The sequence below is a fragment of the Nicotiana tabacum genome, chromosome 2, assembly GCF_000715075.1.
Source record: "Nicotiana tabacum cultivar K326 chromosome 2, ASM71507v2, whole genome shotgun sequence".
Taxonomy (NCBI): Eukaryota; Viridiplantae; Streptophyta; class Magnoliopsida; order Solanales; family Solanaceae; genus Nicotiana; species Nicotiana tabacum.
The window spans coordinates 76244656-76265292 of record NC_134081.1 but is presented as its reverse complement, the minus strand read 5'-3'; positions in this window follow the sequence as shown (position 1 = coordinate 76265292).

Sequence of the window (20637 nt, the reverse complement as noted above, 5' to 3'; positions counted from 1 at the left end):
GAGGCCGTCTTTCTCAACTTTGATGATGACGAGATGGATGGCTTCATGGAATGTGTGAATTCTTTGCACGGAATGGGGTCGTACAACTATGCACCCAGGAAACTTTCCTTGGATCTTGAGAATAGGAAAACTCCTCCTACAAAGCCTTCAATTGAAGAGCCTCCTACCTTGGAGTTGAAGTCCTTGCTCCACATCTTAGGTATGAATTTATTGGTCCTTGCTCTACTTTACCGATTATTCTTTCCTCTTGTTTGACTAACGTGCAGGTTGACTCTACATTGGCGGTGCTCCACAAGAGGAAGAAGGCTATTGGGTGGACTTTGGAAGATATTTGGGGAATAATCCCCGTATTTTGCATGCACAAGATTAACTTGGAGGAGCATTCCAAACCATCTATTTAACATAAAAGAAGACTCAATGAAGCTATGAAAGACGTGATCAAAAAGGAGATTAATAAGTGGTTGGATATCGGGGTTGTCTACCCTATTTTCGATAGTTCGTGGACTTCCCCGGTGTAATGTGTCCCAAAGAAGGGGGCATGACGGTGGTCACCAATGACAAGAATGAGTTGATTCCCACAAGAACGGTGATCGGGTGGAGAGTGTGTATGGACTATCGCAAGCTAAACAAAGTCACACAAAAGAACCATTTTCCACTTCCCTTCCTTGACCAAATGCTTGATAGGTTGGCCGGCCGTGCTTTCTATTGCTTTCTAGATGGATATTCGGGCTACAACCAAATCCTTATTGCTCAGGAAGATCAAGAGAAAACAATTTTCACATGTCCCTATGGTACTTTCGCTTTCAAACTGACGCCATTTGGCTTATGTAATGCACTGGTGACTTTTCAAAGGTATATGATGAAGATATTTATGGATATGGTCGAGGACTACCTTGAAGTCTTCATGGATGACTTCGCGGTGGTTGGGGATTCCTTTGTTGATTGCTTGGCAAATTTGGATAAAGTATTGGTAAGGTGTGAAAAAATAAACTTGGTGCTAAATTGGGAGAAATGCGATTTCATGGTCGAGGAAGGCATTGTCCTTGGCCACAAAATTTCAAAGCATGGCATAGAGGTCGACAAGGAAAAGGTTGAGGTGATTTCTAAACTTCCTCCTCCAACTTCGGTGAAAGCAGCGTAAATTTTCTTAGGTCAGACGGAGTTCTACCGGCGTTTTATCAAGGATTTTTTTAAAGTGGTGAACCCGTTATGCAAACTCTTAGAGAAAGATGCTAAGTTTCACTTCAATGAAGATTGCATGAGAGCCTTTGAATTGCTAAAGTTCTAGTTGACAACCACTCTCATTATCACCGCTCCTAATTGAAGTATCCCTTTTGAGCTCATGTGCGATGCTAGTGATGTAGTCGTTGGAGCAGTTTTGGGGCAACGAATTAACAAGATTTTTCATCCGGTCTACTATGCTAGTAAAATCATGAATGATGCCCAATTCAATTACACAGTGACTGAAAAAGAGCTCCTTGCCATTGTGTTTACAATTGAGAAGTTCCGCCCATACTTGATGGGTGTAAAGGTTATTATTCATACGGATCATGTGGCACTTCACTATCTTATGAGCAAGAAAGATTCAAAAGCTCGGTTGATGAGATGGGTGCTATTATTGCAAGAGTTTGATATTGACATCCAAGGTCGAAAAGGGAGTGAAAATCAAGTGGCGGATCACTTGTCTCGTTTGGAGGAGGAGGGGAGGCTGCATGATGGCTTTGAAATCAATGACTCCTTCCCCTATGAGAAACTCTTGGCTATTTCAATGAAGGAGGTGTCATGGTTCGCGGATCTAGCAAACTTCCTTGTGTGTGAAATTATCCCGGACGAGTTCTCTTCAAATCAAAGGAAGAAGCTCAAACGGGATTGTCAAGATTATTATTGAGACGAGCCATACTTTTTCTGTATTTGCACGGATGGGGTAATTAGAATATATGTACCGGACAAAGAGAAAAGTGATATTCTTGAGGCTTGTCATTCTTCGCCTTATGGTGGTCACCATGGCGGAGCAAGAACGGCGGCCAAAGTACTAAGTTGTGGTTTCTATTGGACCACTCTTTAAAAATATGCAAGTGATGTGGTGAAAAGATGTGATGAATGTCAATGGGCCGGTGGAATCATGAAGAAGAATGAAATGCCTCTCACTACTATTTTGGAGATTGATATATTTGATGTGTGGGGTATTGACTTCATGGGTCCTTTTGTGAGTTCTTGTGGAAACACCTATATCTTGGTCGCGGTTGATTATGTGTCTAAATAGGTTGAGGCCATTGCTCTACCCAACAATGAAGCGAGAAACGTGGTGGTATTCTTGAAGAAGAATATTTTCACAAGATTTGGTACTCCGCGGGCTATCATAAGCGATGGGGGGTCGCATTTTTGCAACAAGGCTTTTGACACTTTACTTAGAAAGTATGGTGTCACTCATAAAGTTACGACTCCCTATCATCCACAAGCTATCGGTCAAGTGGACGTCTCCAACTGGGAGATAAAGAGTATCTTGTCCAAAATAGTGAATGCTAACCGGACGGATTGGTCAAAGAAGCTTGATGATGCACTATGGGCTTATCAGACTGCTTTCAAAACTCCTATCGGGATGTCTCCATACCGGTTGGTGTTTGGCAAAGCTTGTCACCTTCCGGTGGAACTTGAGCACAAAGCCATGTGGGCTTTAAAGAAATTGAATCTTGATTGGGATGCAGCCGCTAACTTGCGGGTTGCACATTTGAATGAATTGGATGAGTTCTGGTACCATGCCTATGCAAGTTCGTCCTTGTACAAAGAGAAGATGAAGTACCTTCATGACAAATACATTCGGAACAAGGATTTCAAGGTGGGCGATCTTGTTTTGTTGTTCAACTCACGGTTGAAGATGTTTCCCGGAAAGCTAAAATCTAAATGGAGTGGTCCCTTTGAAATTGTGGGTGTGACACCTTTTGGTGCATTGGACTTGAAGAATAAAAATGATGAGGTATTCCGAGTCAATGGTCACCAGGTGAAGCATTATTTGGGAAAGGTTGATGATGGCCACGTGATGGTAGTTATTCATTTCAAATGATGATAATTTGCGTTGTGTCGCGACGTTAAATAAGGCGCTTCTTGGGAGGCAACCCATGTTTCTTTTTCTTTTCTTATTTTGTAGATAGGTGCTATTTTTATGCTAACTAGATTTGAAGTATGTTGCAGGGATGAGTGTACTTTACAGGAACCGTGCCCAGAAAATTGGCCTAAGTGTGGAAAGAAGTGCGGACCGTAAGTGTATTGTGTGAACTGCACAATTTTGGTTGCTACAACAAAAGGGGCTCTGCGGCCGCACAATTGCACTGCGGACTGCGCAAATTCAAAGGGAAAAATGCCAACTCTCTTAAGATGGTTTGTCAGAGAAATAGCCAATCTGCGGCTGCAACCCATATTCTGCGGATTGCAATTGAATCTACGGCCGCACAGCAAATTCTACGGACCGCAAATCAACAAGGGCTTCTGAGCCTCAGGTAACAGAATGCGGACTGCAGTAGGAATTCTGCGGACGCACTCAACCATTCGTCCCTCAATCAGAACCCTTAGTATAAATAGAAGTCCTAGAGTTACTGTTACGTTTTTCCCTTTCTGAGCACTCACAAATCTAAAATATTGAAATCGTCTGGAAAATCATCCGCCACACACAATCAACATCTGTGATCACCCATTTGCACTACTTCATATCTGGTATGCCTCAATTACTTGTAGAATTTTTCAATTTCTAGTTTAATTTACAATTTGTTATTTAGTTTTAGGCCATTTGTTAGTAGAATTCAATGATACAACCATGTAGGGTTAAAACTGTAGTGGGTCATCTGGTACTTGCTCTATGGGAAATGGGTAAATAGGTTTTCATGATTATACAGCCACCATGTCAAATTTGTGCAAAAAATTGCAAACCCTATAACTTTGTTTGTATTTGTTTGAAATCTGCGGCCGCATAAGAAATTGTGCGGTCCACAGAAGTTAAGATTATGGTACCTTTAGTCTAGCATGATTTTGCGGCCGCAATGAAAATTATGCGGACCACAGAAATCCCATCGCGGCTGCAGAACAACTAGTTCTCTGTTATCAGAGAGTTGTAAATTTGATGACTCACATGTGCAGCCACAATGGAAAATGTCCAGACCGCAGAAAAGTGATTGCGGCCGCAAAACAGCCCATTCTCTGTTATCAGAGAGTTGGCATATTGGTGGTATCTGAACTGCAGCCACAATGACAATTGTGTGAACCGCATTCCAATTCTGCGGTCGCACTAACAATTGTGCGGACCGCAAATCCAACTCTGCGGCCACAATGTTAAATTGTGCGGTCTGCAATGCCCATTCTGCGGCCGCACTGATAATTCTGTGGACCGCACTCCCCTACCCTGCAAGCATGTTTTACACTGTGTTGTTCACTGTCTCTCTGGTGTGTTCTTGTATGTTTGCACTTGAATTATAACTGACACTTGTTGTTGCTTGATACATAAAAATGGTTAGATCTCGAGGCAGAGGTGATACTTCAAAGGGGAGGGGTGAACCTTCCAAGGGTCTAGGCAAGAGTGCTTTACCCCTCGCCCTCCAAAAAATAATCTCAAAGAAGGCTACATCCGGTCGAGGGAGAAATGCAGAACCCTCTGAATCCAGGTCTTATGCCCTGTCTAGGTAAGCATCAGAGGGCAACTCAGTTCAAGAGTTGTCGGCTATCCAATCAAAGCTATCAGGAAGGTATCATCTACGGGATGAGCCTTCCACATCACATAGAACCTTTGAGGGTTCGGAAAGTGCTAGTCAAGTTTCCAAACCCTCCGCTACACATGTTCCTGAGGCACCAGTGACTATAGTTGATGATATCCCAGATGATGGCTGAGGGAAAGATAATATAGTTGCCGGTCTTGAGCGGTCGAAGAAGAAAGAGGTCTGGGAGGACTGGTTTGTCAGCCTAGCTGCCTTCACTAGCTTCCATGGGTGGTGGCCGGTGAGGTCGCTCACTCTTGAGCGACAGTTCCAATTGAAAGATCTTGAACAGTATAATCCGGCAGTCTTGAGGCAGTTCCAAGAGCGGAAGGGGTGGATGTGGTTCACCCAGAGTGTAGTGGACACGAAGAAATACCTTGCTCGGAAGTTCTATGCCAATGTGGCACACATCAAGAAAGGGACAAAGGTAACGAAAGTGAGGAACCTGAAAGTGCATTTTGACCAGCACACATTGAACACCTACTTGGGGTTTGATTATATTGAGCCCGCTCAGTATTTGGAGAAGTTGGCAATGGGGGATGCAGCTCGCTTGTGGCTTGCTGAGATTCTGGCAGCTCCTGGGCCACCACCACCATGGATTACTGCAAGGGTTTCTAGACACACCCTGAGTTTCGAGGCGAAGGGGTAGCAGACCTTTGTATGTAGCCGACTTGACCAGTGTCAGAATGAGACAAACCTTCTTATCCCGCGGGCAGTTCTAGTCGCCTCCATCATGGTCGGGTACCCGATCAATGTGGGTGTCGTGATGTCGGCCAACATATCTGTGGTCGCCAGGCAAGCTAATACCTCCTACCCATATCCCAACATCATTATTGAATATCTTACGGATGCACGGGTGGAGCTGAGAGATTTTGATACGAAGGTGCGGGCAAAGAAGCCCTTCTCATGGTATTCGTTGATGGATGCACACAATCCTAAGAAAAAGGGTCAGCCGACTACCACCATAGGCCAGTCTGATGAGCCATCAGTGGTAGCTGTATAGACAGTCGACATGCCATCAAAGTCAGCAGAGCCTTCAGCCAATGCAGCACTTCTAGCCATATTGCATCCAGCAGCCTTCATTACAGGTTCCACCTCGCCTTTGAAGCCGGTGTCGCTGCCCATTGCTCCACTATCTGCTCTGCAAGTCTACCAGACACTGGCGAGCCTCAACAACTAGATGCAGATAGCTACTGCAAAGATATCTGACATATCCAGTAATATTTCAGCACAGTCCTCCATTTCGGCACCCCAGATTCCTCCCACAGTTCAAGAAACTCTGAAGAAGCTCTTGGAGAATCAGAACACAATCATGGCCACTTTGGTGCAGCATGGGTCAGTGATAGAAGAGCTGGGCAAGGAAGTGAAGAAGATGTGGAAGTCCAAGGCCTCCAAGAAGTCAGTGGACAAGCTCCAGAGACAGGTTACCTAGCTTGCAGCAGCCAGAGACATTCCATTTGACATGTTGATTGACCAGAACCATCCAGGCCCAGATCCTAAGGCACATACAGCACCAGTTGGCCAGTCTGAGGAGCCAGACATTGTTGCTGACACTGCTGAGGCAATACGTCAAATGCTCACCAACCCAACCACTCTCGGAGTTGAGGATGTTGAGATCCAGTTAGCTGAGGCTGAGGTCGGTGACATTGCTATGGACACAGAGATGGCCAAGGAGCCATAGGGAGTTTTCTCCACTCTTACCTTTCCTTTACTCTTATTTTGTTAAGCATTGGGGACAATGCTTATTTTTATTCGGGGGTGGAGTTTATTTGATATATTTTGGTGATTCTAAGACATTTGGAATGTAATTAACTTGATACTATTTTCACTTTCTTTCTCATTATGTATATATTCTCTACTCTCTCATTATGTATATTCGTTATGCTTTCAATAGTTTTTGCTTTGTAGATTCGTTATGTTTGTTTTCTTATTAGTTAGTATTTAACTAGGTAGCTTCTTTTTGAATTAGTAGCTTCTTTCTGATTTAATAGCTTCTTTTTGTGTTTTAGTAGATAATAAGCCCTTGGTTATCTTAATGCCACCGTTCTTTCCAAAGGTAATTTTTGTGTGAACCGGGTAACTCTTCCCAACGATGGATGGCGTGACAACCTTCTTAAGGGATTGAGTCCGTTTTTGGTGTTTAGGTAATAATAGTAGTAGTAATAAATAAAAATACCTAATTGAGTCATGCTTGAAGAGTCAAACATGCTTCACTTGGTACCAACACACTTAACTACATGCTTATGGTTAATAACAAGGTTTTTGGAAAGAAATAGCTCTAGTTAGTGACTTTGTGACTCTTGTGTTGACTTAAGCAACCAACAAGTGGTTTAATCGAACCATAGTGATTTTCAATCTTGAATATGGTCGTTGTGGGCCCTCGACTCTATCCTCTTTAACAATCCAGTTGCGTGAGAGGTGAGATATTTTTTTTTGCAAGTCCAAGTACCCGTGTGAATGGTCTAGAACTTGCCCCGAATATGTTTCAAGGCGAAGTGATTGTAGGCTTTCCTTGACCCGCTTGAAGTTTTTAATTGCCTACCAATGTTGTTATCCCTAGTCAACCCATTTGAGCCTCAAACCTTTCTCATTTGATAACCATGTTACAAGGCTTTACCCGTTCTGTCGAGACCCTCTCTTGGCACCAGAGCTTTCCTTAACACTCTTGTGAAACAATTGGCTAAAAACGTAAGTTTGGGGGAGAGACGAGGAACTTGAAAGAGGTATCAAGGCACAAAAAGAGAAAATAAATTATGAGAATAAAAGGCAAGAAAAGGAAAGAGCAAAAAGAAAAATACAAAAAGAAAGTGAATAAGTGGAAGAGTTGAAGGGATTCAAACAAAAGTAATGATGCAAAGCATGGAGAAATCAAAGAGGGAGAAAATAAATGTCATGATCAATAAAGAGTGATGTTAAGTCTCTCTAGTTCCCCCAAGGAAAATAAAAATGCCTCAAAGAATTGGCAAAGCATAAGCCGAGAATAGAAAATGGAGTGCTTAAGGAAAGATGAACCCGCTCTATCATTGCATATCCAATCGTAGTCCAAAAGCCTTCATTGCATTCCGAAAAAGCTCTACGTGATTTCAAGCTGAGTGAGCTTACATTAGTGGTAATCTACATTAGGGGCAAGAATATGGTACTTAAATCCGTACTTGCGACATTCTCTTACGAGAGATGAGTGGACCTTTCGCAAATCTTTGGATTGAGTGCTAAAATGCTTAAGCAAGATAGGCAAACAGAGAGTAGAGGAGGAGGAGTTTGGGATCCACAATGACCTACATGAAAGAGCGAGTTTCCTTGATGAATAAAGTCAACTCTTGATGCCCAAGTGTCACATTAGAACTATTTGTGCATAAAAGTTTAACTTGTTGCCTTGTTGATAATTCATAAGTGGTGTGGGTAATTGTTGGTCCTAACTGATTTGTGAATGACTCACCTTTGATTAGCTAGAATGTCCCTTAACTTGTGAAGATGGGAACTAATTTATTTGTTTGAGGACAGGCAAAAACTTAAGTTTGGGGAGTTGATAAGTGGAATTTTGACGATGACAAAAATAACTTAATTAGTTCTACTTCCCTGTTTATTAGATTATTCAACTTCATTGAGGTATGCTGATAAGTGGGGATCTTAACTACTTATTAGTGCCTTTTAGCTTTTGTTTTAGTCTAAAAGTATTGAATTGTGTTCCCAAAAACTGATGAAATATGCTAAATTACAGGAATATTGGAAGATGGACTCCCGAGATGGAATCCAACTAAAAAAAGAGTAATCTAAACTCAAGACCATAAAAGGAACAGAAGTTCACAAAGTGCGGACCGCAGAATTTCATCTGCGGCCGCAGATGATGAAGGAAAGGCCAGTAGATATTTGTACAAAGTGTGGACCGCACATGAATTGTGCGGTCGTAAAAGATGGCTAGGAACAAAGTTCAGAGGATGTGCAAAGTCCTAAGTTTCCAAGCCCTCAGAAGTGCGGACCGCATAGGAATTGTGCGGACGCAGACATAGAAGTGCGAACCGCAGAAGACCAAGTGCGACCGCAGTTAAAAATTTGTGGACCGTAGAGAGAATGTCTTGCGGCCGCAGACCTCCAGTCCTGACAACTTGAAGAATCTGCGGACCACACATGGAATTGTGCGGCCGCAAAATCTCCTGAAGGGTATTTTTGTCCGAAATTTCCAGTCCTGTAAAAATAGATGAGTTTCACAATTTTAGGTCAACTTTTGATATCAGCAACTACAGTAGCCATTTCTTTTTTCTTCTTTTAGTAGTTTTTCATATTTTGGGATATTTTAACATAAATTTTATCATTTTGATTTCACAATATGAGTTTATTTATCATTTCTTCTTCTATTTCTTCAATTTCAAGCATGAGAAGCTAGATTTTTACTAGGGTTATGACCCAACCCTAGTGTGTAAACCTTATGGGTGTTTAATTTGATATTTTTTTATGGTTAGGTGTTTATTATTTAGCCTTGTGCTTTAATTTGTGGAATTAATGGTTGTAAATATTAGTTCACGCCTATTTGACTTAGTCTCTACTTGAGAAAGAGAGACTTAGTCTATGAAAACTTGGCTAACAAGAAATTGGGTCAATCGAGAGATTGATAATCCCAATTAAAGGGTTCAACCTAGAGATAGTAATAACCCAACTTGAGCTTTTATCAACCGTTTTGTGCAATACCCATTTGGACTTGAGAAAGCCAAATTGGACAAAATCACTCTTTGACCGAGAGGTATTGAGCGGGTAATTGAGAGTTGATAGCTATAATACACCCCGATCAACAAAACAATCATTATGGTCTATATCCCATAAGGCAAACACCTAGGTGATGGTCATATCCCTAGGCTTTTTACCAAACTTGAAAAATAACAAAAATAATTCTCTTAGTTTTATTTCTTAACTTTGCAATTTTAGTTTTAAATTAGACATAGAAACAATCCAAATTTGTGGAAGAGTAAATTAAGATAGTCAAACTCACATACTACAATATATACTCTTAACTCCCATATATAGCTCCCTGTGAAAATCGATCCCGACTCTTGTTAGGTACAGTTATTGCAATCGACCGTTTCATAACCTTAATTTGAGGTGTGAAATTGGACGAGATCATATGCAACTCCTTGCTTGTAGTCGATACCCCCTCAACTTGTTAAAGGATCTTCTTGTTGACTCCTAGTTGATTTATTAGTCAACTCTCCCTTAACTTGTTATCTCCTCCTGCATAGGTACTTCACTTCCTTTCGATTGTAGTCGCTTTTAACTTGATTTTCTTGCATATGTTAGTAATCATTTATCCCCCTTTAGCATCAATCAAAAAGAAGGGAAACATGTAATAACATTAGCAGAATAGGTTATCCTAGTAATTACAGCCAGAAGATTAGAGGACCAGCTCAAAACACCAAAAATAAGCATCCAAACATCAGAAAAAAATAAAACATCCAAAAAATAGTTAAGATTGTCTAAAACATCCAACGACCAGATCAACGACGTAGAAAATAGGTAAGAGTGTTGCAAACAGCTTTCTTGAGACGGTCAAAGCTTGCGTTCATGGTTACTGAGACTCCATCAACACGATCATGGACTTCCTTGAACGCTTTCACTGCCTTTTCTGTTGTCTTCTGTATCATGACATGTATCTTTGACACATCCGAGCCTATTTACTTTGAGATGTCAGTGATAAATCCAATTGTTGATTTAGTGGCAAGGAGAAAGTCCTTGATGATAGTCAGCTACTCGTCAATTGCAGCAAGTTTCTCAACCAAATCGGAGTCACTCATTATAGTCTGGGGAGCACTAACTTTGAACTTAGAGCTAGAGGGAATAACCTTGGCTTCATTTTCTTGTTTCTTTACCCCAAGAACCATCCACGGCAACATAACCCATGCAAACAAATGATCGAGTATTGTAACATTTGGAGACTGAGACACATGGATAGTTTGAGAGAGGGATGTTGTGGGCTTCAAGAAGACGAGTAGTCATCATGCCAGATGGAAGACTAGAGGGATAATCAGAGAATTCAATCATGAAATTATTACCCACGAAGTCAACTTCACTTTGTGCTTTGTAAGAAAGCAGTAGACCATAAAGATGTCTCTTTAAGACAAAGTGGTGAAGGATCTTGTTCTATGAAGTATGGTGGTGGCAACTATATAAGCAAGAACACAAGTTTCAAAATTAGTATCACTGGGCCCTAATTGGTTTGGTAAGGAATCAGACAGAGATTCAGATATGCATATCTTGGCTTGGTCAAACAAACCTTCAAAGTCTCCAGGCCAAGAGTTTTTGAACAAGGTAGAGTAACCAGAGCACTTACATTGAAAAATAGAATCAAATGTTGAACAATCAAGAAAAATACGCTAACCTAGAACTAAAGACTCGATCTTATCAGATATAGGGGAACAGAGGTTTGTATAAAATATGCGAACAAGATCTTCATAGACTTTTGGAGGTGTTAAAGCAAAGAAAATTTTCCAGCCTTGAAAATCGAAAAACTCATTTACCTTGAAATTTAGGTTTTCCATATCATCTAGGTTGACGATTCTCCCATGATCAATTGATTTTCCCTTGAAGGCAACAAAGTTGTCTCTGTTGGGGGTATCCCAGAAATTAACTTCAGACTCCAGTTGACAGTCCAAGTCCATCTTCACTTTCTTTGGTGTGAAGGCTCCAACGTTTTCTTCCATGGGACGATTTCCTAGGGATTTATCGGCTGGGCTACGAGCATCATCGGAGAAATCTGCCTTTGAAGAGGAGAAATCCTCAGAATGATTAGACCCAATAGTAACGGGTTTTGGTGGCTGAGAAGAGAACATCCCTTTAGAACAGGTACTTTTACAAGTAGAGACAAAGGGATTTTTTGAAGCTTTAGCCATTGTTGAGTGGGTGAAGATTACAATGTGGGAGGAGATGAAGAGGATGAGAACTTATAGGGGAAAGAGGAATTGGAGTGGTGTGACTGATAGATGCTGAAAAGGGAAAAGCCATCAGTGATTGATTTGATGTTCTTCTCGAGATACGAAAAAGGTGTGAAGTGAGACTAAAACGGACACGCTTAATTAATGATCTTGGCGGGAGAAAAAGGTGTGGGAAGATATGTCAGTAAGAAAAAAGATATTTTACTATAATTACTAAGCACATAATTCTAAAAAATTATAGAGAAAATGTGATAATGCCAAGTAAGTCCCTTAGTTTTGAAATCTATCTTCTACAATATGCTTAGTAAAAATATCAGCTAATTGGTCATTAGTGCTAAGAAATGAAATTTTAATATCACCTTTGAGAACATGATCTCTAATAAAGCAATGCTTAATATCTATATGATTTTTCCTAGAATGATGCATAAGATTTTTTGACAAACAAATGTCACTAGAATTGTCACAGAAAATTTGAACAAGTTTAAAAGAGAGATCATAGTCACTAAGTTGATGAGACATCCAAAGCAGTTGTGCACAACATTGTCCGATAGCAATGTATTCTGCCTCTGTTGTGGATAAGGCAACTGAACCTTGCTTCTTCCTATTCCAGGAAATAAGCAATTCTCCAGTAATTGACATGTTCCACTAGTGCTCTTTCTATCCTCTTTATCTCATGCAAGATCTATATTTGAAAATCTTTCAAGCTTAAAATTGTTAGAACGAGGATACTATAGGCCATGTGTGGTAGTTCCAATAAGATATATAATAATTCGTTTGACACATTTACACACACTAAACATGAAATCGGGTTGACTGGCAGTTAGGTAAAGTAGTGACCCAATAATTTCACGATATTTTGATTTGTCCACCGACTTTCCTTCCTAATCCTTGTCAAGAGTAGTAGATGGACTCATAGGAATTCCAAGAGCCTGCATTGCTCATTCCAAACTTTTGTATCAGTTCTTTTGTGTATTTGGTATGATGTATGAAAGTACCCTTTTTTAAATGATGTATTTAAAGTCCGAGGAAGAATGTTAGTTCTCCCATCATGATCATTTTAAACTCACTTTGCATGAGATTTGAGAATTTCTTGCATAGATCAGAGTTAGCGCTTCCAAATATAACATCGTCAACATAAATTTGAATAATAAGATTAGTTGATGGTGATCTTTTGATGAAGAGAGTGGTATCAATATTACCTCTTGAAACCATGATTAATAAGAAATGAACTCAATCTTTCATACCAAGCTCTCGATGCTTGCTTGAGTCCATAAAGAGCCTTAGTCAACTTAAACACATGATAAGAAAATTGTGAGTTTTCAAATCCGGGAGATTGTTTTACAAAAACCTCATCATCAATAAATTCATTTAATAAAGCACTTTTAACATTCATTTGAAATTGTTTAAAACCTTTAAAAGAAGCATGTGCAAGCAGTATACGAATTGATTCTAACCGAGCTATCGGAGCAAAGGTTTCATCATAGTCAATTCCTTCCTGTTGCGAGTACCCTTGTGCGACTAGTCTTGCTTTGTTTCTAACAACTTTGTCTTCTTCATTCAACTTGTTTCTGAATAGCCATTTGGTTACAATGATTGCGACATTTGCTGGCTTAGGCACCAATGTCCATACTTGATTTTTGTCAAACTGATCAAGTTTTTCGTGCATAGCTTGTACCCAACTGGAGTCCTTTAAGGCTTCATCAACTTTCTTCGGTTCTATTTGAGATATGAGCGTAATGTTAGACTTTTTCTTGAGAGATCTCCTGGTTTTTATTCCGTCATTTGGATTTCCTATGATAACTTCTATGTATACTCAAGTTCACTTCTCCATTCATTGGATATTGTTTAAACTTGTTGAGTAGTCAGCTCTTTTTGAGTTTCAGCATGTTTGTTGGCAGATTAATTAGTCGACTTTGAAGATTCATTATTTTTGTCAGTTGATTCATGAGATTCATTGATCTTGGAGAGGTCTTGGTTAATCTCTTCGTCACCTACAATGACTCATTTCCCAGCCACAGGGTTATTATCATCGAAAATAACATGAACTGATTCTTCTACACACAAGGTATACTCCCTACGTACCAATTTATGTGAACATGTTTTTCCTTGGCACAGAGTTTAAGAAAAAATGAAGATTTTTGGAATTTGTGATCCTAAACAAGTCAAAAAGGGGCTCAGAGTATTTGTGTGGCTATAAAAGTTTCTCATTAAGGTTAGAATTGTAAGTTTAAGTAAAATTGTTTCCAAATTTAGAAAGGGGTCATTCTTTTTGGAATGGACCAAAAAAGAAATAGATTCACATAAACTGGAACGGATGGAGTATTTATTATAACTCTAAAAAACCTACTGTTATTTAAATAACAAAGAAATATACTTTCGTTGCTTCTAGGATCGAACTTACCAAGATTATCCTTACCATTGTTATGAACGAAATATTTGCTTCCAAAAGAATGAAAGTAGCCAATGTTTGTCCATTTTCCTTTCCATAGTTCATATAAAGTTTTCTTCAAAACGAGTTGAATAAAATATTTATTCAAGGTATGATATGTCGTGGTGACGGCCTCTGCCCAAGAATTATTGGCATGGGATATTCCAGTATCATTATTCTGGTCTTGTCTTGTAGAGTTCGATTTTTGCATTCAACTACTCCATTATGTTGGGCTGATCTAGGTGTTGAGAAGTTATGAGTGTATCCTTGTTCATTGCAAAATTCTTCAAATGATCTTCTCTCAACTTCTCCTCCACAATCGTTTTGTATGGTTAAAATAAGATACCCATTTTCTCTTTCAATCCTTTTCCAGAAGATCTCAAAGTTCTTTAAAGCTTCATCTTTGTGGGTCAAAAATATCACCCATGTAAAACGTGAGTAATCGTCAACAATAACAAATGCATATTGTTTTCCTAAAATGCTAGCAGTTCTAATAGAGCCAAATAAATCCATATGTAATAACTATAGAGGCTTGGTTATAGAGACATATTTAGGCTTGAAAGAGGTTCTAGTTTGCTTACCTAGTTGGCATGCATCACATATGTGATTCCTAGAAAGATTGAGTTTGGGAAGACCAACTATAACGACCCGACCGGTCATTTTGCTTTTTAGAACCCCGTTACCCTAAATAAGACTCCTTGTACGTGCTTCTACTATTTTATGGCTTGTAGGGATGGTTAGTTCGGGATTTGAAAGGGTTCAAGTTGAAATCAGAACACTTGGTTCCTTAAGGTTGGCTAAAACGGTTAAGCTTGACTTCGGTCAACGTTTTTAGTAAACGACCTCGGAATTGGGATTTGACGGTTCCAATAGGTTCGTATGATGATTTTGGACTTGGGTGTATGTTCGGATCGGGTTTTGGATGATCCGGGAGCATTTTGGCGCCTAATAGTGAAAATTGGTTCTTTGAAGATTTTTGAAGATATTTAAATTTGGTTTGAAGTAGGTTTAGGTGTTATCGAGGTCCAAATGGAATTTCGAGATTGGAAATAGTTTTGTAGTGTCATTTAAGACTTGCACGCAAAATTTGGTGTCATTCCAAGTAGTTTAAGTACGTTTCGGAGCGTTGGGAGTAAATTGAAGAACTTGAAGTTCATATTTTGATTCAATTGGTTTGGGGTGTGATTATTAGTTTTGATGTTGTTTTGTGTGTTCTGAGAGTTTGAGCGAGTCCATTTTATGATTCCAAACTTGTTGGTATGTTTGGACGGGGCCTCGGGGGGCCCGGATGTCGTTCGAACGATGCGCAGATTGAGTTTGAAACTAAAAAGGGCTGCTGGTTACACCAGTTCTGGTGTAACCGCACCTACGAGCCTTGGGCCGCAGGTGCGAGCCCGTAGATATGTGGTTCGTGCCACAGAAGCGGTTGGGAGCATTTGGCCATGGACCGCAGATGCGTGCAAGTTTGCGCACCTGCGAACGCGCAGGTGCGATTGGGGAAACCGCAGAAGCGGCTGTGTCCGCAGGCGCGCGTCGAAGGTCGCAGGAGCGGCTCCAGCTCCGCAGATGAGAATATTGGCCAGCTGGGGGAGGACCGCACCTGTGAGATCTCCTCCACAGAAGCGGCACCGCAAGTGCGGCAGTGGCCTCGCAGGTGCGAGATTAGCTGGGCAATAAGGTTGTTTTAAACACGGGACTTAGGCATTTTGCTCAATTCTTACACTTCTTGGGGCATTTTGGAGCTGGTTAGAGGGGGAATTTCCATTAACTAATTGAGGTAAGTAATTTCTATCAAATGTGAGTTAAATACATAGTTTATAGGTAGATTATAACATGTAAATTAATGAAAATCTTGGGGTTTAGGTGAAAACCTAGGTTTTGATAAAGAGGAGATTTAACCACGAAATTTGTTATGAAATTTAGTGAAAATCATATATTTTAGTTCATAAAGTTATGGGTAACAACTTTCTTCGAAAATTTCCGAAATCTGGGCACGTGGGCCTGAAGGTGAATTTTAGGGATTCTTCAAATAGGCTTGGAAAATCACTTTGATAGTTAAGATATGCACTTTTGAACATGTATTGATCATTTTATATAATATTTGACTAGTTTCGAGTCATTTGGTACCAAATTGAGGGTTTGAGCACAATCTTGGACCGGAAAGTAGGCTTTTAGACAAGGTAAGTCTCTTTTCTAACCTTGTAAGAGGAAATTTACCCCATAGGTGAATTAATTCATGTGTGCTCTTATTTGTGGGGGGACACGTACGCACGAGGTGACGAGAGTCCGTACGTAGCTACTAATCATGTTGTTGTCCGGGTAGTCTAGGACCCATATCATGCCACACTTGAAATGTGTTTCACCCCACTCGTTAACTTAATTGCTTGAGTCATTTTTTGAAAATATGTAAAGAATTGTAAAAGGCTAAATTTCACTCACTTGAATTTGTGGATGGGACCCTTGACTGCTATTGAGAATTTGTGCTTTTTTAAAATATTTTCTTTGTGGAGCAGGCTGAACGCCTCGGTAGTAGATAGATGCATCTATGGTTCGAACCGTTCAACCCTCGGCAGTGCACAGTTTAAATATTTTATGTTGGATCGGGTCGTACGACCTCCGTATAATTTGCGCATGATAAATCTTTGGAACGATTTATAATTGATATTGCTTCATTGGCTTGGGATATAAATTATTAAATAATGGAAATAAATTCAGGACTTAGTACTTACGAAAGGATTATTTATTATTTCTTGTTATTGAGTTTTCAGTATTATTCACGTAATCCATGCTTATTTATAAATTTTGGCATATTATTTTTAGCCCATAGTAAGTGTCAAAGTCGACCCCTCGTCACTAATTCTTCGAGGTTAGACTAGATACATATTGGGTACACGTTATTTATGTACTCACGATACACTTCTGCACTTAATGTGCAGGATCTGAGGCTGGTGCATCTGGGTATCAGTCCGGCGCGCACGCTTGATCCCTGTTACGAGACTATACTGTGAGTTGACTTTCAAGTCATACTGCAACAGCCGGAGTCTTTCTTTTATTATTGTTCTGTCTATTTCATTTCAGATAGTAAAGTAGTAATCTTTTGTATATTCTACTAGTATCTCATACACTTGTGACATCAGGTCTTGGCACACACTACTAGACTTGTGGTTTTGGCTTTATTTCTACGGTTATGATTGTATTTAGCTGCTTTCGTTTTAATTATTCTAAATATTTTATTTATCAAATCTTTTAAATTAAGGAAAGTTAATTACTTGAAAAACTTATTAAAATGGGAAATCACTAGATTGGTTAAGGTTGGCTTGCCTAACAACAGTTCGGGCGCTATCACGGCCTAAAATAGAATTGGGTCGTGACACCAATGACTAGGTCATGTCTAGTTTTTCAGTCAGGTGCATGCTTGCACAACCAAGTTTCTTATGCCAAATCTAGGGATCATCGGAAATGGATGCTAGACAAATGTGAATATCCAAATTTTCAATGCAGTCTAGAATATAAACGTTTTCATACCTTTTCTTGGAAGAATAATTTTACCTGACTCATCTTCGATATCAAAACATGTTTTCTTAAAGTTTACTTCATACCCAAAGTCACAAAGTTGACTTATACTCAGCAGGTTGTAGTTAAGTCTATCTACAAGATAAACTTTTGTGATATTACAGTTATTGTTGAATGGAACTGTTCCGGTGCCAACAGTTTTGCCTTTTGAATCATCACTAAATTTGACATTTCCTCCATTTATCTTTGTGACTTCTTTAAATAAGTTTTTGTCTCCCGTCATGTGACTGGAACACGCATTGTCAAGATACCATTTTCCTTTTTGACTTTTGTTGTGGTGTTCCTGCAAAATAAGATTATTGCATTCTTTTTGGCTTGGTCCTTTCTGTTTAGTTCTAGTAATATCAAGACTGTTTTTAGGCTTCCAGATCCATCCTGTAACATTTGAGTGAAATTTACAAAAAGAATACTTATGACCAGTTCTATTACAATAATGACATACGGTAGTGGATTTTTCATCGGATCTACTAGTGGTGTCATTGCTAGTAGATTCATTTGCAATAGGTCCTTTTTTAGTTGACTTATAAGTCGCCTGGTTAGAGTTGACGAAACTATGACTGGTGGACTTGTGCATGCCATTGAGTTACAATTGCAATTCCTGAACTTCTTCTTGAAGAACATCTTTTTTGATTTCACAAACTTCGAGTTTAAGTTCCCATTATTTTTTCTCCCTATTCAGTCTCTTCAATTCATTTTAAAAAATCTCAGACTCTTTTAGCGTGAGATCAAGAATATCTTGTAATTCATTACATCTATCACATTCATAAGGTCTTACCTCGCTAGATTCACCATGTGTCATGAAGCAATTCTCTATTGTTTCCTTGCTATCATCATATGATATGTCTTCATCTGTTTCGCAAGCTAAAAATTTGTTCATATTATTTTCTAATATAGTCATGAAGCAAAGATTAGCGATTTCTTTATGTTTTGAGTTGTTTTCATCACTCCAACTTCCAAAAGATTTGTTTTTGTGAAATTCTCTAGAGGCTTTTTTTTTGAGGTCTGGGCATTTAGCTTGTACATGACCATATTTGTCACATTCAAAATATTTTTCATCATTCTTATCTTGTTCATTATACTGTCTGGTTCTTCTGGAAGACATTCTTCCCTTTTTAGTGTTCTTATATCTTTTCATTAGTCCATTCATTATTTTTGAAACCATAGCGATTTCCTCTTCTAAAGCCTCAGCTTTATTGTCATTATCATCTTTAGATCATTCAATTGAGGTTTTGAAAGCGTTTGTCTTCTTCTTTTCTCGTGTTCTCATTTTTTGAGATGTGTTTCTCTAAGGTAATGAGGTCTCCACGCAGTTCATCATAGGACATCTTATCTAGATCTTGAGTTTAAAGTGTAACTAATTTTATTTTCCAGGTAGTGGGCAGACTTCTTAAAATTTTTCGAACTTGTTCGCCACTCGAGTATGGTCTTCCAAAAGCTTTTAGATCTTTAATGATTTTACTAAATTGGGAAAAATTTCTTCAATGGATTCACCTTCTTTTATTTGAAAAAGTTCATAGTCATGGATCAACAGATTTATCTTTGTTTCCTTGACTTTGCTCGTCCCTTCATAAGTAACTTCCAACTTATCCCATATTTCTTTAGCCGTATCATAACTTGATATCTTCTCATATTCTTCTCCGCTTATAGCGTTGTATAGAAGATTCTGTGCCTTGGCATTAACTTGTATTACTGTCATTTGCTCATCAGAGTATTCATCTATATCCATTGGATTAGTAGATATTTGTCCATATGTTTTCTTGTCAAACTTTGCTGCTAGAATTGGATAATCTCCCTTTTTGATTACACGCCATACTTTGACATCATAAGATTTTGTATAGATTTCCATGCGAACCTTCCAATGTGAGAAATATTGTCCATTGAAATATGGAGGCCTCGCTTGTGATGTACCTTCTTGAAATAATGCTCCGATAATTACTTGGTTTGACATGGTCTTTTCTCACTAGCTGTAAAGCAAAAATAAAAGTGTGAGACCTGCTCTGATACTAATTGAAACTACAAAAAGGATAGTGAATTGTCGTCTTTTTCCTTTTATGATTAAGTAGTTGACTGGTTTACTAATTAGTCAACTAGAATTTGATGCAAAGTAAATATTAAAGATAGAGTGTAAAAATTATAAAGTAAATAACACCGGATATTTGTATACTCGTTCGGATTAAATGTGAATCCTAGTCTAGTCCCCTTGGCTTGCAAGGGGGTTCTCTCTTTAAAGCTCCTTGAATTTTTTCAGTACAAGTGAGTTGATGTTGTCAAGCATACACCAACTTCTTCTCAGAACACAAGTAACTCTCTATGTTTTTTATATAATGCCTCGCCAATAATTTTTTTCTCTTTCTTCGCTTCACTAGTTACACAGTAAATCTAAAATAGACTACGATGCTTGTTTGGAGTAGAACAAAAAGCTTGAGGTTGGTTCGATCAAAACATGTTTCTTCTGTTGGTTCTTTGACTGTTATATACATCTTGAAGGACGGTCTGTTAAAAGGGTCTTGGCTGGAACAAATCTTTGAGAGATAGGCAACCCAAATGAATTGATCCTTTGAGTGAACCTTAATTGACTCCTTCCAAGAATAAGGTTGGAGATTTTCTATAATTGATCCTTAAAGCTCGATATGATTGGCATGCTTCCCTTGAATGTCGTAACTGATTGACCTTGCAAATCTCCCATATTTTTTATTTGATATGATTTTCCTTGATGTCTGTGATTGATAATCAAGAGTAGATCTTCTGCCTGGATTGATTCTTCTACCATAACCTTCATTCTTTGGATAACTTTCTGGATCCTAAGTTGATTCAGATTGCCTTTCTTGATCCTTCTGCTCCGCAACGTCCATTTCTCGAAGATCGTATTCTTCTCCTTGATTTTGGTTGCTTGCAAGAAGAGTAAGTTTTTTTTCATCATTAAAACCAAGATTTAACAACCGCTTCATCAGAAATTTACTATATATATAGTAAATTTCTG